The following is a 7692-nucleotide window of genomic DNA, read 5'->3' on the forward strand; positions in this document are numbered from 1 at the left end:
GACATCCATTTGTTCAAGCTCCAAATTCAAACTGGCTACCAATCCAAGGATGATGCGAATTGAAGTCAATTTTACAACTGGTGAAAATATTTCATCAAAGTTAATTCCCTTTTTCTGTAGGAATCTTTTGACTACTAACCGGGCTTTGTGCTTCACCACCTTTCCTCTGCCATCTTTCTTGAGCTTGAATACCCATTTACTCTTCAGTACCTTCTTGCCTTGTGGAAGTTTCACAATCTCATAAGTGTTGTTTTTCTGTAAAGAGTTCATCTCTTCGGTCATTGCTTGCAGCCATTTTTATTTATCCTTATGAGATATAGGTTCATGGAAACTCTCTGGTTCTCCATCTTCAAAAAGTAGAATATACTCGGTTTCTGGGTATCGAGTTGATGGAATCTGACCTCGTTCAGATCGACGAGGTTATTGATTATTAGCTTTAGGAGGTGTACCGTCATCGTTCCCCTGTGATGGTTCTGTAGTTTCCTGAGGGGTTTGTGCCTCCCCTGCCAAACATCCTCCTATTCTGCTTCTGGTACTTCTTCATGCTCCCCCATGCTATTTGTGTCAAACTGCAATGGTAGTGGATCTGGACCAACTTTTGAGGCACTGGAACCTCTTTCATAAGACATTGTGGGCTTTTCAATTTCTTCAATTGTCTGGTTTTCGTGGAATACACCATCCCTACTTCTGATCACCGTCTTATGTATTTGATCCCATAATCTATACCCAAATTCTTCATCTCCATAGCCTATGAAGATACATGGTATAGTTCTACCATCAAGCTTCTTCCTGAGCTCCTTGGATACATGTGCATGTGCTAAACAACCGAATACCCTTAAGTGAGAATATGAGGGATTCTTACCAGACCATATTTTCTCTGGAACCTCAAAATTCAACGGGGCTGATGGTGACCGGTTGATTAGGTAGCAGGCGGCGCGAACAACTTCTCCCCAGAATGGCTTAAGCAGCTTTGCCATACTGATCATACTTCTGACTCTTTACATAATTGTCCGGTTCATTCTCTCGGCTACTCCATTGTGTTGTGGGGTGCGTGGGACCGCCTTTTCATGTCGAATCCCTTGTCTCTTGCAATAGGAATCGAACTCCTTAGAAGTATACTCGCCTCCATTATCTGAGCAAAGGCATTTTAATTTCTTTCCCGTTTCACGCTCTACCATGGCATGAAATATCTTGAAATAATCAAAAGCCTGGTCCTTTGTCTTTAAGAAGTACACCCACACCTTTCGAGAAGCATCATCAATGAAAGTCAGAAAATACCTATTGCCGCCAAGTGACTTCTCCTCCATGGGACCACAAATATCAGAGTGTACCAGACTGAGTAACTCTGATTTTCTGGTTGAAGAAAATGTAAAAGAGACTCTATGTTGCTTTCCGAATAAGCAATGATTACAAGGGTCTAAAGCAGCATTCTTGTCCATTCTGATAAGCTGCTTTTTCGTTAGAATTGATATCCCCTTTTCACTCATGTGACCGAGTCTCTGGTGCCACAGGTTTTGAGACGCCTCTTTTTCCATAACATTGAGGCTGTCTGAACATACCTTCACATGAGTTTTATATAAGTTGCCACAAATATGTCCTCGAGCGAGAATCATAACCCCTTTCAGCAATTTCCATGTGCCTTTTCCGAAATAACTTTCATAGCCCTGTTTGTCAAGAGCTATACCTGATATTAGGTTTAGACGAAGATCTGACACATGACGGACATCCTTCAATATCATTGTACTCCCGATATATGTTTGTATTTTGATATCACCAATTCAAACTATCTCACAGGAAGAAGTGTTCCCCATCTTCACTACTCCAAAGTCTCCTGCTTTGTATATTGTGAAGAAATCTTTTTGGGATGTGGCGTGGTATGATGCTGCAGTATCTACCACCCATTCGTTTTTTTCTTGACTTGAGACGTGAAGGCATGTCTCTTATTGGATGGAACAAATGGCTACCTCTCCGTGGGTAGTGACTAATGCATCTCCATCCTTCTGCTTCAACTGCTCCTTCTCCTTATGCAATTTTCTGTAGTTCTTCTTTAAATGGCCCTTTATTCCACAGTGGTAGCACGCATAAGATGACTTCCTACCATCTGTGGATTTTCCCCTACTCTTGCTTCTGCCTCTTCTCTTATCTTGACTTCTTTCTTGTTGTCTCCCTCTTTCTGTAATAAGGGCATGCGACTCACCATGATCAATGTCCTTTCTTCTGGCTTCTTCATTAAATAAGGCATCTTTAACCATAGACATGGTCAGATTTCCACTAGGAGCTGAATTACTGAGAGAGACTACCAGCGTCTCCCAGCTATCAGGAAGAGAACTAAGAAGTAGTAGGGCTTGCATATCATCCCCGAACGGCATGTCAACAGACGATAATTGATTTATCAAGCTCTGAAACTCACTGGTATGCTCGGCAACTGAAGTTCCGTGCTTTAACTTCAAATTTACCTAACGCCTCATCAACAAGGCTTTGTTCCTAGCGGTCTTGTCTTGATACATTCCTTCTAACTTCACCCAGAGGGCATACGCGTCTGTCTCTTGTGCAACATGATGAAAAACGCTATCGTCAATCCATTGTCGAATTTGACCGATAGTTTTTCTGTTTAATTTCTTCCACTCTGCTTCTTTGATGGAATCGAGGTTCTTACCCTTTGCTTATATGGGATCAAAAAAATCTTTACAACTGAGGATATCTTCCATCCGAGGTCTCCACAATGTGTAATTTTTGGCAGTAAGCTTTATCATAGCTCCAGATGATGATGGCTCTTCCATTATATCTTTAAAATGGCTTGGTCAAAATTTTGGAGCAGAATCTCACCAACCGGACCTCACCAACGCGTCCAAAATGGTGAAAATTGGTAGGATTGACTCTTCTTGGGTCAAAATAGGGCCTCCAAATTTTTTTCAAAATTTACACCAAACTTTTGGGGTTAAATCGAAAATATACTGAACTTGTGGGACAGATTTATAATTTTAATAACTTCAGGGGTTATTTTATAAATTTTCAAAAATTTATGATGACTGGATGATGACGTGGCGCTGACTGGATGATGACGTGGCGCTGACTGGGCAATTACTATTCATTATCTTCTTCCTTAGAGAGGAAAAAAAATAGTAAAATTTAAATTGCCATAACTTCTTCGTTTTAGCTTTATTTTGCCTCCGGAAAATTGCGTTGAATTCGTATCGACGCAAGGAATCTAATAAAATGATCAAAACACACCGAAGATCACTTTTTTGAAAAACGTAAATCCGGGTTGAAATTTTCAGTGTTCCGATATTTCTCGATGAACACAGAATCGAAAGCTCTGATACCACTTGTTGTGATTCTCGGATCAATATGAAGATTATTTGGGAGGAAAAACAACTCTATTTCACAAGAATAGAATTACAGAGAATTTACACCAAGAATTTCTCTCTACAAAAAAAACCTCACCAAACTCTCTTTTTGTTCTCACAATCTCTTCCTGGATTGTATTTCGATCTCTCTGGATTGATGTTTCTGTGTAAAATATAAGACTCTATTTATAGCCTTAAAGAAGGTGGTTGGTGGTTGAATTCTTCATTCAACAATGAGGGCTTCAACAATGGTGGCTTCTAGAATGGGTTGGTGGCTTCAACAATGGTGGACTTCTAGAATTTGTAGTTGGCAGCAGCTGAACTTATCATAGAGGAGTGCAGAATGAGGGCCTAACATAGGTGATAGGTCAATCGAGAAACTTCCAATGGTTCATTTACACTTGAGCTTCTATATTCTTTTACTTTTGTTTTTTGTTGTTTTATAAAAGGGGATTTTGCTTAAGAAGGACAAAAATTAATATTTATACTTCAAAAGTAGATGTATTACAAGAATGCGCTAACAACTTGCTGTGATTTCATAAAGCTTTCTTTGAGAATACAATGTTGTTGTGAGACCGTGAGAGTTGTTGGCCATCAGGATCCTTACAGCTTGTTTGGATGTTGTTACATATCGTTTCATAATGTATCGTATCGTATCGTATTGTATTGTACTGTATCGTTTGATGAATACAATGTTTGGATGGATTGTATTATATTGCCGTCATTTCATGGTATCATGAACCAGTAATATGATGAATAAACTTGCAATATTATAAAGAAAAATTATGAGATGGTATATAAAAAGGTAGGGTAAATGATAAAATAAAATTATTTAACAATAATGAAGGGCGAGATTGAGAGAAAAATACAAGGAAACGATGCGGCCACACCAAATCAGTCATTACATAAAGTGGTACATTTCATCGTTACGTAACGACAGATTTAACGATATTGTAGGCATGCAAATTTAATTCAAAGGGAAAATTTAGACTATATTTTAAATATACTAGTCCAAATACATATTATGGGTATAATTGAATTAATTATATAAATCAAATATGTATGGATTAAATAAATAAGTCTTAATCTATTGGGCTAGCCCCATTTAATTGGGCTAAAGTGATGAGCCCACTTCATTAAGCCCAAGATGACATCTTCCTAGAGGCCCAGTATCATGCCACGTGTCAAATGACGTGGCATGCCAAGTCAAACGGGAGAGCCAATATGATCATGTCACGTGTCAAAATGACAAGGCATGTCAAGTCACACTAAAAGGCCAATGAAATCGCGCCACGTGTGCAAGTGACATGTTTTGGCCAATCAAATGCGACCATGTCACACTTCAATTTGATTGGTCGGAAAGGGTTTGTTCTTATCACAACTCCTCCCTTCCATAACTATAAATAGAGGTCTTCATAACTCAAAAAAGACACCAGAAGTTATAACAAGAAGCAAGAAAGAGCTCGTGGATCAAACGCTGCAAATTCCTCCACAAGTTTCAGGCTTCCAGTTCAAGTTCAAGAAATCAAGAGCAAGTCCAAGAACGAAGAACAAATCAAGGTCAAGTTCAAACAATCAAGTTCAAGCTCAAGAACAAGATTATCGTTCGAGGCGACAAATACATATTCAAGATCAAGCTCAAAGGCCCTTGAATTTATTTACTATTGAAAAGAAGAATTAGAGGATTCATAGAGATTGTAACACTCAAATATTCGAAATAAAATACTATGATTGTTGCGATATTTTTCGGTCTTGATTTTATTTTCTCGACGCAAATTTATTGTCTACAAATTCTGGCACGCCCAGTGGGACAATCTCTACCTCTTATCTCAACTTTTCAATCACCAAAGTTCAAGAACATTGAAATGGATTCGAAGAAAATCAACTCCAAATCAACATCCACCAAGGCTGCTAACTCCAGGTTCTATGCTGATGTGGAAAGCATCCTCGATGTCACCTTTGGAAGCTTCGAACCAGTTACGAGGAGCAAAGAAATCTCTTTAGGACAACAAGCACCCCGAGTGTCGTCCGCATTAACCCCTGTTTTCGGATCTTCATCCTCAAAAGGAGCAAGATCTTCCACAAATGCATCTGAAGGAGGAAGCGATGTTGCTGAAAAGATCAAGAAAACTCTTGCTCTGCTTGACCTCTCCGGCTCCAAGCACTCTGTTGTGAAGGAAGATGATGATGCTTCAAGCGATGGATCCTCACCACTTATACCACATAGCGTGACCCAGTCAAGGATCAATCTGTGTGAAAATCCATGCTATTCTCCGTCATCTACGACAATCATGCAAGCCATGGTGACAAACACTTCATCTATGGAGGAGCAGTTGGCAAACTTGATGGAAGCAATCACTGGCTTGACCAAATGCATGCAAAATCAAGAGGCTAGAATTGACAAGCTAACAGACAGGGTGAGAATCTTGATGGAAGAAGAATCTACCCATGCACCCGGCAAGCTCCCAGAAGTTCTAGAGAGTGACTCTCCCCAAGACAATCAGCATCCACTAAGGCTATCCCTGTCTCATCTGAAGGGATGATTCCAATCGATCAACTGAAGGAGTTCATCGAAGGAACCATTAAGAACAAATATGAAGTTGCTGCCAAATCCTCCCTTACATATGCAAAGTCGTACACTGCAAGGGTCGATATGTTGAAGATGCCTGCTGGCTATCAACCTCCGAAGTTTCAATAGTTTTATGGTAAAGGTAACCCAAAGCAACATATTGCGCACTTCGTTGAGACGTGCAACAATGCTGGGACTTATGGAGATTACCTCATCAAGCAGTTTGTTCGCTCGCTAAAAGGAAATGCTTTTGACTGGTACATGGACCTCGAGGCTGGATCTATCGACAGTTGGGATCAACTAGAGCAAGAGTTCCTCAATCGCTTTTATAGCACAAGACGCACAGTGAGTATGATAGAGCTCACAAATACTCGTCAACGAAAGGGGAACCAGTTATCGACTTTATCAATCGTTGGAGGAATGCAAGCCTCAACTGCAAAGACAGACTTAGTGAAGCTTCAGGAGTAGAGATGTGCATCCAAGGCATGCATTGGGGATTGCGCTACATCTTGCAAGGTATCAAGCCTAGCATATTTGAAGAACTTGCAACTCGTGCCCATGACATGGAATTGAGCATAGCTTCTGCTGGAAATGAAAGGCTACCCATCTATGAACCTCGCAAAGTGAATGACAAGCAAAAAGTCAGGAAGTGGGGCAAGTTCGTACCCAAGTCTGAAAGCAAAGAAGCTATGAATGTCAATACGTCACTTGTGAAGTTCACGACGAAGGAGAGCAAGAAGCAGAGTATGAAATTCACTTCGTTTCAAGATAAGCCAAGTGGGAAGTTGACTCTAAAAGAAATGCAGGAAAAAGAGTACCCATTCCTGGATTCTGATGTGCCAGCCATTTTCGAAGAACTCCTCGAGTTAAATCTCATTGAGCTTCCGGAGATGAAGCGACCAAATGAAGTTGGGAAAACAAATGACCCGAACTACTGCAAATATCACCGACTTGTAAGCCACCCTCTAGAGAAATGCTTTGTCTTCAAGGATAAAGTCATGGATTTGGCTCGCGAAAAGAAGATCGTGCTTGAATATGAGAAAGCAAGCACAAACCAAGTCTCTATCACCTTTGGCTCACTCAGTCCGGATGACTTATGTGGTTTTAAAGAAAGTAAAGATGAAGAATTACCGGAGAGCGACAAAGCTGAAGTCAATCAACCTGATGACGATGAAGGTTGGACATTGCTGACTCGTCGTAGGCACCACAAAAGGAGCCCTAAAAGAGAATCAATAGAACAACTAACAAGGAAGATGATGGTAAAAAGACCAACGAAAAAGAATCCAGTTAGGCATTTGAAGAAAGCAAAAGTGGAGATGCACCATCCTCAAAAGCCACGAAATCCAGTGACCTTGGAGGAGTTTTTACCAATTTGGTTCCGTACGAAGATTTCCCATGAGGGCATTGATGCCTCTTGTTGCCATGCTGACAAAGGGGAAGAAAAGATTGATGACCTACCGTTGGCACCACCTTCGGAAAAACCCATTGAGTCCACTCCTCAAGAAGTTAATGCTTGTGAGAAAAATGTCATGTTCACAAATGACGATCTTTTGCTAGGTGACACTCCTCATAACCGCCCATTGTACCTGGTTGGCTATATGCGCGATGAAAGGGTAAATCGAATTTTGGTTGATGGAGGTTCCTCAGTGAACATTTTGCCAATCCATAATGTGAAAGAACTTGGTATTCCCATGAACGAACTCTCAGAAAGTCGTGTGATGATCCAAGGATTCAACCAAGGAGGGCAAAGAGCCATAGGCACGATCACGCTGGGAA

Source organism: Nicotiana sylvestris, chromosome 8 (genome assembly GCF_000393655.2).
Source record: "Nicotiana sylvestris chromosome 8, ASM39365v2, whole genome shotgun sequence".
Classification (NCBI taxonomy): Eukaryota; Viridiplantae; Streptophyta; class Magnoliopsida; order Solanales; family Solanaceae; genus Nicotiana; species Nicotiana sylvestris.